Source organism: Rhamphochromis sp. 'chilingali', assembly GCF_963969265.1.
Source record: "Rhamphochromis sp. 'chilingali' genome assembly, chromosome: 16".
Classification (NCBI taxonomy): domain Eukaryota; kingdom Metazoa; phylum Chordata; class Actinopteri; order Cichliformes; family Cichlidae; genus Rhamphochromis; species Rhamphochromis sp. 'chilingali'.
The window spans coordinates 9557666-9579264 of NC_137943.1; the positions used below are offsets into that span (position 1 = coordinate 9557666).

Consider the following 21599-nt stretch of genomic DNA (forward strand, 5'->3'; position numbering starts at 1 on the left):
AAATGTCTATACATTGGTGGTGCTCTAAGAGCTTCACCACAAAATGAATGTAGCTCCTCTAGGCTCAGGGTTATGCAGGCAATATGCTTTTTAGACTGAGAGCTCACAGTCAACATTTTCATTTGAATATGGGTTTTGATCTAGTAACAAAAAATGACGCCAGCCCTCAAACTACACTAAATAGCTCTATATGCACCCATAACATCCCCTGAACAGCTAATGACAAATCATTGCTTAACATATACATACATGAGACATTACTGATGTCCGTCTTCTTTAACCTATAAGAGCTCAGACCCATTTTTACTGTCAGGAAAACTATGGGTGAGTCAGTTTTGAAACTTTAACAGAAACTTTCCTCAGTGTGTAAAGGGGCAGTGACACCTGCGTTACTGTTGGAGCCTGTGGATTATTTTTGCTGGTGACAGTACAGGGTTTTGTTTCCTCCCCAGGATTTCGCCTCTCTGTTTCTTCGGGTCGCCTCGTCTGGTTCGTTTCCTTCTGGAGGTTTTGGCAAACAGTACCAAATCGAGTGCGCTACCAGTGTGTGTTTCTTCACCTGCACGTCCTGGCTCCACGTTCCCATTCACATTCTGTTGTAAATACACTGTCCATGAAAATTCGCCCTTCACTGTAAATAAATTTGCTTCATTGCAGCTCTGTGCCTCCGTGCGTTCTGCTGTCTGAGTCCATCTGCATTTCCCATAACACATCGAAGTCAAACATCTAAAATCTTTGACCGTTCTGCTTTAGAAAGATTTTTCTAAAAAAACCCAACAAAAAACCAAAATCACACTGCAGGTATATTTAGATGTAAAAAAATATTGAACAATGCACCTCCAAAATTGTTTTGTTTTGTTTTTACTCAAAACAGCTTTTGTGGTAAAAGTGATTTACAAAAATTGCCAATACAAACTTATACCATTCAGCCACAACAGTGTGTAATTTTGTGCTCCCCTCTTGCTAAAACAGCTCTGAGCAGTCGATGAATGAACGCCACGAGACCTCCTGGGTTGTCAGGCATGAAGACATTAACAGTTGTTTTGGTTTTTTGTTTTACTTTAAACTGGCACATCCCAAATCACAAATCAAGGGAATTTAATGACCACATCAAAACCATCAAATTTTTCTTATATTAGTCAACTTTCCCAAACATTGCAGTTGATATTGCAGCATAGTTTGCTGAAAGAGCCCATTGTCATTTCAGAATACCCTGCCATGAAACATACATGGTGAGCAACAATATTTATGTGATACCTCTTAATGTGTCACATGAACTCCAAAACCAACCCATATGAAAAAGATTTATATTAATCTTATAAAGTTTGTATCTGTCTTGTGTGAAACTTGTATGAAAAGCATAAAAGAGTGAAAACACATATAAGATCCCTTGAAAAATTATATGAATGAAACTTGTATGGTTTGGATAGTCTGTGTTCTCTCTGTCCAGTAGAAGAATAAAAGAATCAGGGTTCAATATTTACTAAAACAATATATGAAAGTAATGAGAAAGTGACCACTTTCATGAGTAAATCATATAAGTTTTATAGGATTCATTATATGATGTAGACCACATCTTATGCAAGTCTTTTATAAGTTTTTTCCATTTCTTTTCCATATGGGAAAGCTTTCCCAGCAGAACATTTCCCATAGTATTACACTACCTTGGTCTGCCTAACTACTTCCAGTAGTGCATCCTGCTGCCATCTCTTCCTCTTGTAAATAATGCACATACACTCAGCTGTCAACATAATAGAAAAGAAAATGTGTTCTTCAGCCTTCAACCCTCCTTCAAGGAATCATCGTGCATCAGTGAGTCTTGGGTGCTCATGACCCTGTTGCTGGTTTACTTGTTTTCCTTCTTTAGCTCGCTTTTGGGAAAAATTCACAACAATCACTATTTTGGAAATGCTAGTAGTCCAGTTGTCCAACCATCAGAAGCTGACCAAGAAAAATGGGCACACTTACCATTTTCTCTTGTTTGTAAGTTATTTCCAGGTTGGACTTAAAAAAAATGTTGATTTTTGCTGCCCAATAATTCCTACACACTGACAGATTGGTAATAATATAATCAATGTTTTTCACCTCACCTGCCATTGCTGTCCTTGTTGTAGCCAACAGGTGTATGCTGTATGCAGTAGCAAAAGTGGCTCCACATCATATACAGTTTAAACATTTACTGACAACACAGCTTTGATGCATTCAGAAACTCTACTGTAATCTTTACATTTCAAGAAGGGAGAGATTTTTAATTTCTTAGCAAAAAACCCCCCAAAAACCAAGATGCTGACAAATACATGGAAAACATGATATGATAAAGCAAATTCTTTCCATTTAACTTATATGAGTTGCTTGCAATGGAGTGCTTTGGAGACACTTTGGAGCACATTGTCAGATGTGATACTGATTATTGAACTGCAAAACTCTGCAGAATGACTCTTGAGAAAATAAATATATCAGCTACTGTGAAGATTATGAGCTAAGCTGATTTGTGCCCAAACTTTGCAGACAGCATGCTTATGAACAATAAACTAAACTCGTAGTTATCTGAATCTTCTACTAACATTTTAGGATGTTACCTCTTTCCTCTGAATACACATTTAAAACTCTAACAAAACACAGCATGAATATAAAATTCGAGGTATACAAGTGCTAAATATTTAACATTGCTAGATGCTGCATTTCATCAAACTCCTTTACATTAGACTGCACATTCACAGCCATTACTGATTGGGCTGTACAGTGATTTCCAACTTGCAGTTACAGTATTTCTTTCCAAAGTCTATCTCCCTGAAAAAAATCCAAACACCCCCGGCATACTAGCAATGTTAAATGTACAATTAACTTTTTATTAAGACATTTAATTGTGAATGCTACTCCTTCTCTTTACCCAATTTAACATCTTGACTTATTGCACTCGTTTGATTTTTTTCTTGTAACTGTTATGGCCGCTACTATTGCTGGTTTGAAGACTTAACTCTATAGTTTTCTATAGAGTTTGCCACTCTATGGTGGTAAAGTTATCACCACTTCCATTTAAGTTTGCACCTCTGTCGTTTCTCAGGTACTTTTATTGCATTACACTTTCTTGTGTTTCTGTGTAATTTTACAACTTTCTTTTATTTGTGCAAGTGCTGCAAAAGCATTCCCCTTGCACAGATTATTAAAGTTTTCTCATTCTGAAGGACTTCAAAAAGCTTGCAGTCATAAGTGGCTGGTGTTCTTCAATTTCACTTCACTTTGTAACTGCTGTCAGTAACAATCAGTACAGACCAATCATAGCCCTTCCCCAGCACTCCTGAACACGCTATTGTTATGACATTTTAAGAGAATGAGATATTGCACAAAATTATCCTTATAATTCCTCTTTTATTACAGTCTGACTCCAGAGCTCTGATAAGAGCATCCTTTAAATGTGCTTTCTAAGAAAGGATCATGAGTGTTTCTTTTCTCAGTAAAATATACAAACTCCCAGCTTCTGTAGATTTACTGTCATCTCTGATAGTTGCTCACATTTTGTAGTCTCACTAGTGAGCCACTAGTGAGACTACAACAGGTTTATTGTCTGAAGAAGGGGCTTTTGTGATATCGATAGTAGGTTCACATGAGAGCCCCAGTCGGGGGACTGTAGCAGCTGGTTGACCCAATGAGGCTACCATAAATAGGAATTCGTTAGTACGGCGGGGACCAGTTCCTGCTATTCCCCTCATGGCCTTGGTGGGGACCTTGGAGGAACTCTTTAAGCTGGAGCCTCTTCGAGGAGCTTCACACTGCAGCAGGGCTTGGAAGCACCTGTAAAACTGAGGCAAGCATACAGCACAAACATATGGTCAAGCTTCTTTTAAACTACACAGTTATATGCAAGAGACCACAGAGGACAAAACTTTATGAACTAAACACTTAGTTCTAATGTTTCTAGGCTGCATTTTATACCTTTTTCTAATATTGCTTTAAGGACAATACCAGCTTGATGCATTTTTAGCAAAGTTGCTGCTTCTTCAACAGGGAAGTTTATAGTGACTCATAATCTTTATTTTCTTAGTCTCACTCTTCTCTCTCTTAATTATGAGTGTGAGCCATCACTGTATTTTCAACTGATGTAGGTTATTTGTGCAAAGGATCATCGGCGTAACTTTGTGTTGAACATTGGGGGTATCAGGGTCCTGGGTCTCCTGACCCAGCGTTTTAGTTCTTTGTGATTTTTGTATTATTGTACTTGGTGTGAGTTTCTATGGTTTCTAGTTTCGATCCCTTGTCTTCATGTTTCTCTGTCCCCTCTGTTCTGTGTAAGTCTGTGTCTGCATGTTTGGGTTCCCCTCTGTGTCTCTCGGTTCTTAGAGTCCTCTGCCTTATGGTTTATATCTCTGTGTTTCTTAGTTGCTGTCTCCACTGTGTCAAGTTCGCGTCTCTGTGTGATCCTTCCTGTTTTACTTTGTAGGTCCGTGTCTTATGTGAATGTGTCCTGCTTTGCTTGTCTCGTCAGTTCTAATTTCCCCCAGCTGTGCTTTCCTTCTGTGTCTCATTCTCCTCGTTACTTCCCTTTTTTTTTTTTTTTTTTTTTTTTTCTAAATGACATCAGAAACAGCAGTATGCAACATTACGTGATGGCAGAGCTTCAGTTCATCCTTTGTCATTTTTTTTTTTTTTTTTTTAAATAAATAAATAGGACAGGGGGAATGAATGAGAGAAAGAGGGGGAGAGAAAGAAAGAAAACCAAAGGGGAGAAGAGACGGTGAGAAGGGGGGGGAAGAGAGAGAGAAAAAAAAAAAAGAACTCCTGGGTCACCTGTATGGAGAAAAAAAACAAACAAACAAAAAAAACAAACAGAGGAGACAGCAAACAACAAAGAGCAACATAATAATAGAGAAAACAAAGCACCATCACAATAAACTAGCTAGTCATAGATATCAATATTTACTAAATAATAAACGATATTGTGCAGCACGCAAGATAGACAGCGCACAGTGTGCTTTGAGGCAGCAGCCAAGAAAGCTTTAGTCCGCGTCTGTGAATACCCATGTGTGCATACCTGTGTGGATCAGCATGCTTGCATTCCAAAGGTTTCTCCATGTAATGATCTGCTAGGGAGTGTGGGGGGGCCACAGCCCCGTCCTCCAGGGTGTGAAGCGGGTATGGAGGAGATCAAAACTCCAGACATCCAGAGGCCCCCAGAACACAAGAGACCATGGAAGACCAACAGAGGGGCAGCCGCGCCACTGTTCCAGTAAGAGCTGAGGAGAGTCCCAGATGAGGGCTCGCCCAGCAGCCGCGGAGCAGAAGTCAGGGGGAGTTGCAGTGACGCGCCCGTGAGCTCCGCCGGCCCCCAGCTGTGCCTGAGTGACCGAGCCCCAGGCCGAGAGGCCGGGGGCACCCCACCTCCAAAGGGGCCCGAGCGAGCCCCAGGCCCCAGGCCCCGACAAGCGGCCGCCAAGGAGTGAGCCGGTGTGTACCCGGACGCCCACCCCCAGACACAAAGAACCACCAACACACCGACACCTGAGGGAGTCCGCCACCAGCAGGGGAAGTGGTGGTGGGTGGAGATAGGCCTCCAAACCTTGGAGGGCCTGAGGTGTCCCCAGAGAGGTGGCGTCTGATACCCAACCTGACATATAGACACAGACATACAGGCACACACATATACAAACATCCATTCCCACCCTCATGCTCTCATATGCACTCACTCCACACTCAACCAACGTGGAGACAGACATAAAGAGACGCTGTACACACAATCACACTCCCCAAGCGTACTCTACAAACCGGGTCTAGGTACCCTTGCCCCTGGAGGGGGGAATTGCACCCAGACCCAGGTGGTGTAACCCTTTTCCCTGCGGTGGGGAGAGGCAGACCACCCCGACTCCGCAGCAGCAGGGAGGCCCCACACCCCAGACCGCAGTCGGACGGCCAACTCCTCCTACTAGCCCTCCCGCTCCAGCAGGCCGCAGAGAATGGGGGTGGGAGAAGACTCCAAACCTCCCTCCACCCGCTCATTGTAGTGTTGATGCATATGTGTTCTAAGGTGCAATTAAAACCCAGGAGGGCATGGAGCTACCTGCCAAGGAGCAGCAGGTAAGCGCATAGTCCCTCCTGCTAGCCCTCAATGACTAAGTGTATTTAAAATTGAGAGGTGGGCAACGACGCCAGGGGTGAGGTATACACCCTGATGGTAATTTGGACTCCGTGATTGTGCCCACCCCCAAGATCCTATATGTATGTGTAATGAGAGTGTGAATAATGTGAATGTCTAAGTTGTGGGATAAAATTGAGGCAGAGGCAGCCAGAAGGGGACGGGGGGGGGGGGGGGGGGGGGGGGTAGCCTCCTCTGCACCCTGGTGACATACCCCCACTCCAAGGCCCTGCATGTGTGGGTGGTTGTGGAGGAGCGTATTTAGACCAGGGCTGCCCAATCCCAGTCCTCGAGAGCTACTATCCTGCAGCTTTTAGATGCATCCCTACTCCAACACAGCTGAATCAAATGGTTTGATTACCTCTTCAGCATGCCATCATGTTTGGCAAAGGCCTGATAACAAGCCATTCATTTGATTCAGGTGTGTGGGAACAAGGATGCATCTAAAAGCTGCAGGACGGTAGCTCTCGAGGACCGGGATTGGGCACCCCTGATTTAGACCCTGTGTTTCTCTGAGTCAGTGTTGCGTCGTACCCTCAACAAGCTGTGTGTGTTTTGCCTCCGTGTTACCAGTGTTTTGTTTCCAGCTCTAGTTTCAGTTCAGTATTTCTGCTTCAGTGTTTTAGTCCACCAGCGTTTTTGTTTGTCTTTTGGTGAGTTTAGTTAGTAAGAGGTTTTACAGCAATAAAGCTGCACTTTAAGTTGAACTTCTGTGTCTGAGTCCTGCATTTTGGATCCACCACTCCTGCTTGCCCACCTGCCACACAGCCAACCATGACAGGGGGGGTGTCAAGATCTCTGTCTAAATAAGTAAATAAATCTGGGTAAATTCCCAGATGATGAAACATGCAACTATTTTACTGGTAATAACCAGTGATGGGAATAATGGTAATTAGTAATCTAACTAATTACTATTTCTATCGTTACAACGTCGTTACAGTTACTAACAAGAAAATGTGGTCGCGTTACTATTTTTCAGCAAACAGACGGTTGAAGCTGTCTTCAGCTTACCGCACCTTCAGTTGCATGGAAGTAGCTGTCTATGTAAGTAATCTGGACGCTACAGCTATAAGCAGCTGCGCGCGGTCTTGCAGACAGCAATCACTTTCTGCCTGACGATCACTTTTTGGCACAACACCTGGAGCTAAGGGGGCAAAACAAACGCATGACTGCTGCTGTTTGACTGAGAAAGAATAAAGTAGTCGTGGTAAGCCAATCACATGACCACGTCGAGATGACAAAGAAACAAGGTGATATATACCAGTTTTTAAATTGTGCTGATAGGGCACGTAAAGCCAGAGTCATGATAAACAATATATACGCGGCGTTTTTTTCCTGAATAGTTTCATCACGTTTGCTGTCTAAGGACAGCGCTAGCAAGCACTCTCTGCTTATGAGCAAGAAATGAAAAAACAAAAAACACCGCTTTCGTGTTGGTGGAAAAATTATACACCTCCTGCTGTCGGGGGGTGGGGGGGGGGGGGGGGGGGGGGGGGGGGCGGGATTACGCCCTTGCAAAGGATGGCAAGTGGAGGGTGTATCCAGGTTCTACTGTGTTACCTCTGCTGTGCTGTGAAAAATTACTTTATTGCCAATCAGATGCTCTCCAGATGGCTTTGCATGATGGATTACAGTCTGGTGGTATTTTAATTCTGTCGAATTTGACAAGATCCCCAACAAAGCCTCCACCGTGTTTTACAGATGGCTGTAGACTGTCACTGCTGGATCTCTCTCCTGACCTCTACTTATGGCTGTTTATTTACATGAACAATTTCAAATTTGGATTCATCACTCCATAAGTCCTGTTGCCACTGATTCTCACACAAGTTATTGTGTCATTTGGCATACCTCATCCTTACTTAGGAATGGCTTGACAGCTACCCTTCCACCTTCTTTTTTTAGGGCTACCATTTCTTCTTTCACCCCACTTGTTCAACTCCTCTAATATATAACACTATATTAGATTTATTGTATTCTGGCTTTGAGAATTACCTTGTTAGTGCAAAAATACTATTTTATTCCTGTGAAACTCTATCATCTTTAGCATTTTTCATGGATTAAAACTTAGTAAATTACTTCTCTAGAAAGCCAGGAGAACTATTACTTGAGCTTCTGGCTTCCAGTCTGGTTGATTGGAAGCAAATTATGAAGAAATAAAAGGGGTGTGTTGTATTTTAAAAGAAATGTTTAAATTTAAATGTGAGTTCAGTGCTTACTGTTCACACACACAAAAAAGGGGTGAGAAAATGGGCTTATTTTGTATATGTATTCTCATACGTGGTTATTCCAAATGTTCCCAATTAGGTTCTCAATGTGTTTTGTGCAGTGCCACAAATCATTTAGCACTTTTAACAACATGAAAGTTGTGCCAGTTAAAACAGAAAGTGCACTCCATGCTGAAGCCAAATCTGCTAAATGCCAAATCCAAAAAGTTTAATCATTTCATTAAAAGTTTGTACAGCAGGGGAAGCAAAAGGTGCTAAAAGACAAAACAAGAAGAAAAAGAAAACCTTCAGCACAAGGCTTCATTCAAGTGGCCTTTCAAAACCATGGATTTCTTCCTGAAGCCAATGCCCTCTTTTTCAGATTCACACACACACACACACACACACACACACACACACACACACACACACACACACACACACACACACACACACACACACACACACACACACACACACACACACAAATAATCACATTGTTAAGTTTATTCTGCTTTTACCACTTACATTTGTGTTTGTGGTCTAGCCTCCGTTCACCAGCCTTTGGGGTTTACCTTAAAAACTGTGGCATTGTCTTGCATTTCTGAAAGCGTTGGCTGTTTGATGTAATGAGGAAAATGTGAATGTGTAGCAAATAGAATGAATTTGATTTTTTTGTTTTTGTTTTAGGGAAAATAAAATTATATCATGCTGCTCTGAATAACTGACTTTTTGCATTAACCTTATTCGATGTAGGAATAATGTCCCATTGGTTTTGGAGCAGCACTGGCATCCACAATCATTATCTCCATTGTTCTTAATGCTGCAGAGTCAGCTTTGGATAAACATAACAACCCTCTGGAGACGAGAAATTGAGGACCTGTGGTGTCGCTCGGTCTCTGTATAACAAAATAGGCTGTAAGGGAAGAGGACGCTGACTCTGTAACTCTGAACATGAATGGTGTTAAATTAATGAAGCAGAAAACAAAGCTAGGGTTCATGCTGCGTTCACTGGGCTATTGGTAAGCTACTGCACTTTAGTTCCAGAAAAAGGCTGACTCTAGGCTGAGACCTGCCCTGCAGATCTACAAACAGAGGTGATCCCCTACTGTGTGCTGCTACAGAAAAACAAGGACTTCAGGCATAGCAGAACACACCCGAGCCCTCCTTGTACCAGGAAAATTACAGTCCCACTGCTGGAGAAATGATGGCTGGTCTTTAGCATTAGGAAGGGGTACAATTATGTACTCATCATGTAGGTGCAAGGCTAGTAAAGAAACAAAACAATCATTGGGGAAATGCTGCAAAAACTCCCAACAAACTCTGACATGGTGACGTCCACCTGGTGGACCCTAATAACATACATTTATCACTTTTTTGGGCCTGCTTTAATCAGAAGTTTCTTCTATTTTGTGACAGAGATGTGTTTGATGTGAGCTGTGACAAAATGAAAATGTCTCTGAAGTGGTGGGAGGCAAAGATCTCAGCACCTTTGCCTCTTAATTTTGCAGCTCCTGCAGTACTCTGTTATTACCAGCTCCATTACTGCAACTTCACCGGAAAGGCAGTTTAGATGTTCAGCATCTTGTTTGTGAAGGCTATAAGCATCGTTGTTCTTATTCCACAAACCTAATATCCTAAATCCATATTTGATGATGTATATCATATATTCGCTGCCATACACTGCCCTAGAGTAGAAGACAGTAGGAGACAGTGGATTTATATCTTTAGTTTGAGAGGTAATGGAGTGTTACCTTTCTATATGAGTGTGAGAGATCCAGACTTGCACTATTGAAAACTGGAATTAACATGCTCATCAGATGTTTTATATGGTGGACGTTTTAGACATGTACTTCTATTCTTTCTTCTGCATAATGCCAGGAGGAGCCAGTCAGAAGACTTAAAGGCTTAATTTAGAGAGGGGAAGACCTTAAAGAAGAACTAAAACAGCTTGATTCAGACTGTGGATGAATTGTAGGACTGCACCAAGGCCTAATATGAGATAAATAAGGTTTATTTTGAACTCTAAATCACTTATATAGTAAAGTCACTTTAAAGGTTGTAACATGGGATGTAAAAACTTATAAGTTATTGAAAAATGTGATAATCCTAAGATTCCACAGATACATAAAACATTGAAACAGTGAAATATTTTTGCAGAGTGTTGTTCAGTCTAATTAATTAACAGATAGTCCTTGATTAGGACATTTGAAAGAACCTCTCAGTTCTTCATTCATTTCCCAGTAACTACTCAGAGTGGGAAATAATAACAAAAGTACTGTTTAACATAATCATGGATTTTGCACTGTTAGGTTCTGCACTATAGTGTCACTGCTCTTCACAGGTAAATGGGATGATTGCAGGGCTTCACCTGAGCTCACGCTTCGGAATTATCACCAGTACATTCCAGTGCTTCTCAGCATATTAGCTTAATGGGCAATGAAAGACACGCACTGTGCAAAAAGCTGGATGCATGATTGAAGTTGCAGAAGAGCTTTACAATATAAAAGCAATCATAACTGCATTTCTCTGTAATCAAAATAAAGACATAAAGCTTTTATTAAATCAGCTGGTCTCTAAACATCACTTGGTGGATCCAATCAAATAAGCAGGAAATAAATCAGCTATAACTTAAATGGATAAAAGCATTTTAATCTTATAGTTGATCATGGCCTCTTCATCAACAGTAACATCATGCAGTAAATTGTATTATCTGCAAGATGAATACAAAAATGAATAAAGATAAAGTTAGGTTAAGTACCTTTGGACCGAATTCTGTAAAACTAGCTTTAAACTAACAAACAGCAAACTGCCTTAAAGTAAACAGAACTCTTTTAACTGATAACATTATCTTTCTGAACCATTACTGGTCTACACTTCCACAAATACTGTATTCTCACAAGCACCAAGAGTCAGAATACATCACAGTTTGTGAAAAGAAAGGACAGGCTGTCTCCAAGGTACAGAGGGAAAGCATTGAAATGTATACACCTTCTGTCAGGATATAATAAATAGTCAGTGGACCTCTGGATACATTTTTAAATCCAAGAAACAGAACTGGAAGTCTCGAGATTGAGATTTCATGCAGATTTAGCTGTTTTATATCAATCTCTTAACAAAAAAAGAAAGAAAGAAAAATAAAGTGTTATCCAGCATAAACCTGGGTATTTCTTGCACATAGATGGATAGAAAGATTCTGAATAATTAAAGGCCTCAGCAGCAAGTTAAAAATGTAACAATGGATTCAAGGTATACAGGTTTATTTTCAATTCTATGCATTTCTATCCATGTCTGTAACATATTCTCAACACAACGGCTGGCATTAAACTCCAATTTAGTCCTCCTCCTGAGTTCGTGTTAATGTGGACTCTGAAGATGCCACTCTTGAGTAAACGTAGTATACTTAGTATACTTTCTGAGTTTCATGTATACTTATAGTCTACTACATTTTCTCATGGGTGCAAAATACAGTGAAACTTTTTCGCAGCATGTGCTTAGATTTAAGGCATCACAGCAGTGAAATCGCACATGTGGCATTTGGAAAGAGACAAAAAGGTCGAGTGTACACAGATAATTAGTTCAAAAGTCATTTATTGATTGAATTAGATTCACGACAGTAGCATGTTATGTGACCCAGACATGTGTTTGTGTAATTGAAAGCATGTGTACAGAATATCACAGATTGTATCTTGACCATTTTTTAACCACTGATCATTAGAGACCAAAAAATGGCTTCTGTTAAGTGTTATTTGTGGAGCCAAAACGCAATGGCTTATTCCACTAAACCTCTATTGCTGCTTAAAATGAAGAAAAAATAAACCACAATGGGAATTCTGGAATTCTGCACTTCTCCAGTACAATTAGCGCAGGTACCACAGTCTGTTTATTTATTTGTTTTGAAATTGATTTTAAATATTCTGCCCTTTGGTTGTTGGTACTTTCAAATAAGGGTGGATAATATATCAATATCATGTGACTCTCTTGTGAGACAGTCATTCTTATATGGATGCTCTAAAAAGATTCCCCTCACTAATCTGATTACTTTATGTCTCCTTATATATTTGCTTTTTCAAATGAGAGGACAGTGAATCAATGTTTACAACTATTTTACAGAAAAGAAGAAGAAATTCAGACACAGGGGAAACGGTGAAAGAATGAGCGAAAGCTTACTCAAGGGCGGCTAAGATGAACTGCCACAATAGTGTAACTCAATCATACACAGACACAACTGCCAATCAAAGCTTGGACACACCTTCTCATTTAATCGTTTTCCTTTACTTTCATGACTATTTTTACATTGTAGATTCTCACTGAGGGCATCAAAATTATGAATGAACACATATGTCGTAAACAAAAAAGTGTGAAATAAATCCAAATATGTTTTATATTTTAGATTCTTCAAAATGGCCACCCTTTGTTTTGATTACTGCGTTGCACACTCTTGGCATTCTCTCGATGACCTTCATGAGGTTGTCACTTGAGACGGTTTTCCAACAGTCTTGAAGGAGTTCCCAGAGATGCTGAGCACTTGTTGGCCCTTTTGCCAGCTCATCCCAAACCATCTTGATTGGGTTTAGGTCAGGTGACTGTGAGCCAGTTTCGTCGTAGTGCTTGATGGGTTTTGCAACTGCACATTACTATTGACTGACTGACCTTCAGTTCTTAAAGTAATGATGTACTGTCGTTTCTCTGGACTTAGCTGGTCGGTTCTTGCCATAATATGAATTCTAACAGTTGTCAAATAGTGCTGTCAGCTGTGTACCAAACTGACTTCTGCACAACACAACTGATGGTCTCAACCCCATTAAGAAGGCAAGAAATTCCACAAATGAACCCTGATAAGGCACACCTGTGAAGTGAAAACCATCTCAGGTGACCACGTCATGAAGCCCATTGATAGAAGGCCAAGGGTTTGTCAACAAAGCAAAGGGTGGCTACTTTGAGGAATCTAAAATATAAGACATATTTAGAGTTTTTTATCATTTTTTTCTTTGCTACATAATTCCACATATCTTGCTTCATCTATTTGATGCCTTCAGTTTGTATCTACAATGTAGAAAGTAGTAAAAATAAAGAAAAACCATTAAATGTGCAGTGGTGTGTCCAAACTAGACTGTATATATGTAGGTGTGTGTGTGGTATATATAAAACCACTCATATAAAATTAAAAAGTAGCTATTTTGTGTGGATAATAGAATAATATTAATATAAGAGAATAGAAACTTTATTTCAAATTAAATTCTAATTCTGAATGAATGGACACAACTTGAACATCTGTTTTGCAGAATACAAGCAGAGGAAAACAAAGTAAATGTAAAAGAAATATCTGTTTCCTGTTGCTTACATTGTAGATGTAGATGAGTGACTGTCTCCACTCACAGTCACGGGTTAAAGTGAGATTCAGCAGGTGTTGGAACCCCGAGACTGGTTGTAGTGGGGCAGCGTTGGGAGAAGAGTCACTCTGAAATATGTCACAATAATTTCTATTGCTCTAGTTTTAGTTAAATGGTGGCCATGTTAACGTGCATGATAACTGTTAAAAACCTCAATGTTGAAACTGGAGCTGACCTCTCTTCAGTGATGTTAACATTCACTCATGTCGATGTATTCAGCTGCTGAGTGCCGGCCTGTCAACAGAGGTGCTGTGTAAAGTTATGCTGCAGTCACACTAGAGAAAAGAGTTGGGGAAGACTGCTGTGCTACCGAAAGTCGGCACTTACATGCCACCAGTTTGCAATAACATCACAATTAACTGTGATTAATCTCAAATCTGCAAATCCGTACCTTAGAGCTGGACTCGCCACCTGTGTGCAGAATTCACACATCAAGCATGATACCCTCAGCCATAGACTGGTCCACAGCTGAATGATTTAATAGCAAATAGAAAGTAGTTAATTTCATTAATAACCTGCATTCTTTTAAGAGCATTGCAAATTTGCAGCTCAAAAATGAGAATGCCAGTAACGCACTAACAAAATAACACAGTGAAAGTGCAGGTTTAATGCTGTGTTTCTCTCTGACAAGAGCATGGCAGTTTAGATAAAGATTCTGAAGGATGCTGAAGAAGAATCAATATGTTTATGATACAAGGGTGAACTTTTCTCTTAAGATTTACTGAGGAGTGTGTGTGGTTCTTACAACTGAGCAAAGAATGAAGGAGTGGATTTATCCAGAGTTGCTGTATTAAAAACTATTATTTCATGCAACCCTGAAAGCTTCATTTTGTAGCAGCTGACATGTGTGATGTGCAGAAGAAAACAAAACATTATATACTGTCAGACATTTGCAGCTCAGGTTTGTGTGGTTCAGTATTTGATGGAGCAGATCGTTTGCACCAATCAGCACAGACTGACTCTGATTAGAACATGTTGGCAGTCTGTCTGTATTTATAAACTAGATGGTGAATGTACTCCGTCTGTAAACCTTCACCAATCTGACTGAGATTGAGATTGGAGAGAGACAAGTTGCTTTCCACCAATCGCATTGTGACAAAAGTGGTCACCCGGGCTGAGGGTGCTGCATGCTCGTTGGTTGCCGTGACTACTTGCAATCTACCCCAGACAGCAAAAAACTGAATGACTCACCAACTAATGGCTTTTCTTCACCAGATGGAAATTGCCATCCTATTTATACTCTAGTGTGACTGAAGCCTACGTTGGATGAGGCACTGTTATATTAATAGGCTACCACTACATGTGAATATCTAGTCTGACAGTATTTTTTAATATTGTTACTTTGTGGAACTATCATGATAGCATTATACTGTGTGTTACTCAATGATTTTCACCACTATTTCCAACCAAATGTCTACTTTAGTTTGGAGAAACATCTCTAACTGCAGCACGTAGACGGCTGTTTTACTTAAAATCACAGTTTTGACATTTTGTGGGTTTCTTTTGGTTTGGAGACCAGATTCTATTCCTAAATTTGGTTTATAGTGTTTTGTGTTTCCATGTGTTCGTGATTTTTATTGTTATATTTTATTAATATTCTGACCCCTGTTACTAGTTTCCTATTTTATTATTTTTGTCTTTTATCTTTTGGTTAGTTATTGATGAACATAGGTTTATAAGTTCCGCTTTGTATTTCCTTCCTTTTCCCTCAGGCTCGTCTTTGTGCTAGTCTCCATGATTGTCTTTCTGTGTCAAGTTCATATATTTGAGTCCTTGTCTCCGCTTTAGTGTTTCCTGTTTTATTTTGCTAATCCTTGTCCTGTGTGTTTAGTGTTCAGTTTTAATTTTCCCAGTCTTGATTTCCCCCAGTGAGTTTTCCTGGTTTGTCTAATCTCCCTGATTACTGGGTGTGCGTTTATAGTTCTTGTCTCGCTGTGGCCTTTGGTTACGTCATCCTATTCAGTGGGAGTTCAGAATTCAGGGTCATGTAGCCTAGTGATGTGCGATACCACTGATTTCCTTTCCGATCCGATACCAAGTAATATTCAGGGTGGTATCGACGATACTGATCCGATACCGATACTTTGTACAAAAATGTATTTTATTTATTGTATCTCAAATTATAGCGTCATAATGATTACAGGGCATCAGATTACTTGTTCTTATCACTTAATAATGCAGGGTTCATCATATAGAAATAAAAAAACTGAAGTTGTGCCTATTTGAACACTTTGCCTGCCTGCAGCACTAAAGGACTCGTGAGAGACGTCTGTCTTGCCCTAGCAGCACCTGTCCCTGTCCTCCCACATCACTAATGTAGCCTTCAAATAGTTCCAGCAAGCGCTTAGTGGGCAGTTGGAATGTGTGTTCTTCTATATCTCTATGGCACATCTAGTACATTTTGCTAACTTTGACAACTATTGTGAGGCTCCACCATTCCTGTAAAAAATGGTCTAATGAAGTGAATGGAGATGACGCGACTCTTTCATTTAATAGTTCTGGTATCCCTTATATCCCTGCGAGCCTTACTATAATTGCATTCTTTGATGTGTTATGATTTACCTCTAGTGAAAGGTTGTTTTAAGTTACGAGTCTGCACTGGGGCCCTTATGGTGGCCCCTAGAGACAAAGCACGTACAAACTCCAAAATATGTACAAACTCCAAAACATAACGGAAGTGCTCCAGGATGCTAGGGGCAGTGTTGGGCTTCTCTCTAAGCCAACCACACTGACTGTTAGCTAACGTAGGATTTGACTCCACCATAAACTAAGCATTCATAGCAATTTTAAAAAAATCAAACAACAGTTTGCACATTACCTTTCTTATAAAGCGTGGTTGTTCTATCCTTGCAGGTGTTTTCCGCCGGTATCCAACTCCATGTTTGCAACAAACTTGCCGTTTATTTTGCAAATTGAGCTCAACACTGCCCCTAGCGTCCTGGAGCACTTCCGTTCTGTTTTGGAGTTTGTACATCTCTAGCGGGCACCGTAGGCCCTCGCTCTTCCTTAAATACAACATTAAATAAGTAGTTTGTGTACTCCACCTGCTTCAGTTTAATCAACAATCTCCTGATTTAAAGCCCCTTACAGGTTGGCAAAGTTGCGAAGTGTTGTCTTTTAAGACTTTTTATTCTTCGACTTAAAAACATATCTCAAACTTTTTTACCACACTGTGACCTCATCTCATGAGAGCCTGTAATCATTTGACTCGTCATTGAACTTCTCACGCACACTATGTCTCAAAACCTTGCTGGGCATGAACAGATGCTGAGGAGAAGAAGAGCAAAATGCCCCAGGACATAACCAAAAAGATCTTTCACGCACTGCGTCTATAAGCAACATGTTTGTCCCTATTGTCAGTATTTCAGTAACCTTTAGGTCATCGGAGAGTGAAAGCTAGCAAGGAGATGTAAAGAAACAAGATGATCAGCACCTCTCTGTAATGTTGATGCACACTCCCCACTTCCCTCAGCTGTCCAAACACCACACTGATGAGGGCTAGAAGGACGGGAGAGAGAAAGATGGAGACAACAAACAAATGCTAAAGTATGAAGTAAATTAGGGCACAGAGGCATCAAGGTTGAGGTCAGGAGAAAGGTGAAGATAATGACAGATAACTAGATAAAGCATGACAGGGAGATTGAAGGAACAAGATGCACTGACAGAATATTTCAGAGAGAAAGGGCTGCAGAGAATTTATGAAGAGTCATCTCAGACTGGTTAGAGCAGGTGTGGATGATGATGAACCCTGTGAACTGAGCGGATATTATATGGAAAGAGGAGCTCAACTTTCTCTTAAAAACATCAGACTTTGTCTTGGGTTTAATGTTATTCAGTTTTGCTGTGACTGTACATGAGAGTAGTTTTTTCCTAAAGGACAGATCTTTATTGTATGTGTTTGTAAAGGTCCAGCACATTCCAAAAATATGTGGCATTTGTATTGAATGACATTCTTATTGGAGGATTAGATGGAAAATGGATAGACCCAAATAGATAGATTTTAACTGAATTCTCTGTATGACATACATCAAAACATTTGCAGTGCTCTCTCCACAGTTTCAGAAGAGTTAAACTGCAGTCAGTCATTCTTCTACATTACAGAAGACAGTCTCGTAGTTTAAGGGACTTGTATGAGGTGAGTGAATGTCAGGAAGCTTCTTCGATAGCCATCAGCAGATACCTTCTGCTTCATTTGACATTTGCTTGACTTAATCCAGGAAACTCCCCAGTGCTATGAATTACAATGCAAACCATAGATTGTATTAAAAAATCAGAGGGTTGGAGCTGGAAAAACAATGATTCATTCACATAAGAACTTGTGAATAGAATGATATTTGGGAAAACATTTTTGGCACATCACCAATTCAGCAGAGGCTGATCTTGGTTTATATTGTAAATCAGTCATATCCTCACTCTGAGGTGAAAAGGTAGGAACATTTTAGATTTCCTGCAAATTCAATTTTTTGTGATGTAGAGCGTCACTGAATGAATTCTTCCCAGGAGATCAGCAAAATATTCATAACCAGGAAACAAACCTCTACAGTTGTTTTGAATTTTGAGCCTAGTTGGTCCTTGTTGTCTTTCTTGATTGTTTTAAAATTAACATCAAGAAGTGTGACTTGGTACTTATGGGGCTGGACTGAGGCAATAACACCATTACACATATAATTTACCCTAACATACATGCATGTTCTCCCTGTGTTTGTGTGGGTTCTCTCTGGGTACTCTGGCTTCCTCCCACAGTCCAAAGACATGCTGTTAGTGGGGTTAGGTTAATTGGAAACTCTAAATTTCCCATAGTGAGTGATTGTGAGTGCGAATGGTTGTTTGTGTCTATGATTAGCCCTGCGACAGACTGCCGACCTGGCCAGGGTGTACCCTGCCTCTCGCCCTCAGACAGCTGGGATAGGCTCCAGCGCCCCCCGTGACCCTGAAAAGGATAAGCGGAAGCGAATGGATGGATGGATGCATGCAATCCCTGTCTACAATGACAAGGTTAGGTCTTTACACAACTTATTGTTGGATTAAGAGATGAGGTAAGGACTTCAAAGACTGCAATGATCTATTAGTTGTTTCAGTCACCATCTTTTCAGTTTTTCATGTTTAACATTGAAAATGTATGTATTTTCTCTTTGCATTAAAGCGCTGTAACATGTACAAGATGCTACACAAGTGACAGTTCCTGTATATCTTTATTTTGTTTTAGTATATTTTTCCAAGTACACAGTCTGGTGTCATTAGTTCACTTTTTAAAAATGCCTAGTTTTTATTTTTATGTCAGTCAAATAAAGTCATACTCAGGTTTTAGTTTTGAAAAGGTGACAATTGTGACAATATACAGATATTTTTGGATTGGTCTATATATAAAGCAGTGTATTCACGAGTATTCACAAGTTTATTTTCAAGTAGTGATTAAAAAATAAACAGATGATTAAACTTACCCATAATCCCTGTTTTTTAAACCACCCCGGGGGTCTCGGCTGTGAGCAGAGCTGATCGTTGATGGGACAAACCAGCTGATCCTTGTATCTGTACAGCATTTTTAGTCTTCAACTCGCCTCAACTCACAGTTTCCATAGTAATGGGCTGGGAGGAATTGAAGACTGAAAATGACATACAGGACATTTGGTTTCATTCTCTCCCACTGGCTCCCTCCCAGGGAAAGTTGAAGTTGATGACGTGTCGGCTAAAATGTCCCTGTAAGGTCAGTTAGCTGTGGCGGTGGCCTCAGCATCTGATGTAACATGTAAGGAGAAGCATGCAGTATCTCCAGATGACAGCAGCATATTGAGTTTGTATGCTTTTTCAGTAGATTTCCAACTCCACAGTAAAATAAGTCTTGGCAGTAACACAGTAACTTTCCAGTAAGGAAAGTTTAAGCCTGAGAAAAAGTATTGCACTTTGAAAGGCTCTCCAATATACTGCACTGCATATAATTCTTTGTATAGTACATCTCAGGATCTACTGCACATAGATATCCTGAGAGGGCTAAAGCCTTACATAGCATAATGCTTTTCATTGAGCTTTACTTAATAGACCAGAATGAGATGATAAAGATTAGAAAGAAAAATAAGTTTTATCAGTCTGCTTCAGTGAGACAGTCTCGCTTATCTTCTCCTATTTATGCTCACGATGATGAACTATGTTTCAGAAACGAACAAAACATCTTAAATCTTGAGTTTAAATGTATTGTTTGCACAGAGAGCTTGAGTTGAGAGAGAACCCTGATAAGGAAGGTGGAGAATAAAGTAAACTTGAAATTTAGAGTTAACTTTGGGAGCACAGTAAAAATATAACTAATGTGAGGTGAATAAAAATACGAGGCATTCTGGCGTATCTATTCGTGTGGATGTTACTTTGACATGACCGCTCACCTAACGGGGGAAATTAGGGAGAGACCACAAATGCAAAAATGCACCAGTGATTGTGGAAAGTATTGTTCCATAGCTGGTAGTTTGTTGTAGTTTGCCTCTGTACACCACCACAGTGGATTGTCAAACAATCCAAATGTTCTTTGGTAAGAAGACTGCCAGGTTTAACTCTAAAACTACAAAAATGTTAGGCTTTTAAAAATATAGCTAGTAATTAATTATTTGATTTAAAACCCCCTGTACTGGTATGCAGAGGCAAAACTACAAAAAGTTTTCATAAATAGTCCAACTATTTATGGAACTAACCCTGCCATTAATGTACACATTAAAACAGCTCTGTCAGAATCAGCTAATTTCAGTATTGACTCATGTAATCTACCAAGAGCAACACAAATCAATCTGTCAGTGTCCAATTTATTAAAATGAGGTAAAACTAAATTGTTATTTAGATTAACCAACACTATGAACAAGTGAGCCATCGCGATGCTTTGGAATGTCTCTATAGCTCTATGCCTCAACCATTTATACAACCAATGAATTAAACATTTAAAACTTGAGTGTGATTTTAGCACAAACAATAGAACACACCAGCAAACAAGGCCAAGCCAAGCACCCAGAAATGATCAGCTGACAAAAACATCCCCACCAGTCACATTCGTCGGGGTAAACTGTGTCAGTATTGGTTCCTACTGGTCAAAAAGTTTCACTTAAGGAAGAAGAATCTAAGATCCAGTTCAACTATTGCACTGGGCTCTGAGCTCGGTCATGCCCGGGATGACACTGCTCGATAAAAAAGTAGTACTGCATCACTCAACAATAACATAAGCGTTTACTGTTGGTCTGTGGGTTTAATTAAATAACACAAAACAACAACAGCTGCATGACAAATGTGAAACTACTTTTAAGGTTTACTTTGATTATTTATTTGGATGTAAACTTCTTTGTGTGCCATAGTATTTAATCATTGAATATGTACAGCTAGTTTATAATCAGAAGAGATTCTCTGAATGTTGGGCCACTGACACACGGAAAACAAACATTTCTGATCTTTGGTTCTCTTCTCAGTCCTCAGTGTCTTCTGTCTTTCATCCTTTCCCCCTATGTCTTTGGCCCTCCAGTCAAAAAGTACGAGCAGAGCCCACGCTGACGCCAGCAAAGTTTCTGTATTCCTGTCAGTTCCTGACAGATGAATAGTTATGAGTTTTGCTCTCCTGCTTCCACTTAAATTTGGCAAATGTACTGTATGTGACCACAACTGTAACGGTCCTGAATGCTTCTCAGCCAGTTTTTCTACTCTCAGTAATCGGATCCTAAATAAAACAAAATAAAATAAAAACAAACACATTTAGGTTAGAATATATTTCCCAATTTTCTTTTGTTCTTTGGAGTGATGCCATTAGAACTAAGTGATTTTCTATAATTTCACACACCACTGATCGCTGACAGTTTATTTATTGTTTTGGTCAAAACAAAATTTTTCATATTGCATCAAAAAGTTGACAAA

The 21599-nt window shown here is 40.0% G+C and overlaps 1 pseudogene across 1 annotated transcript in view; it reads right to left on the bottom strand.

The window, feature by feature from the left end:
* Positions 1 to 21599, bottom strand: part of LOC308383736 (vertebrate ancient opsin-like) — a 161860-nt pseudogene that overhangs the window by 81148 nt on the left and 59113 nt on the right. The gene's annotated exons all lie outside the window — the stretch shown is intronic.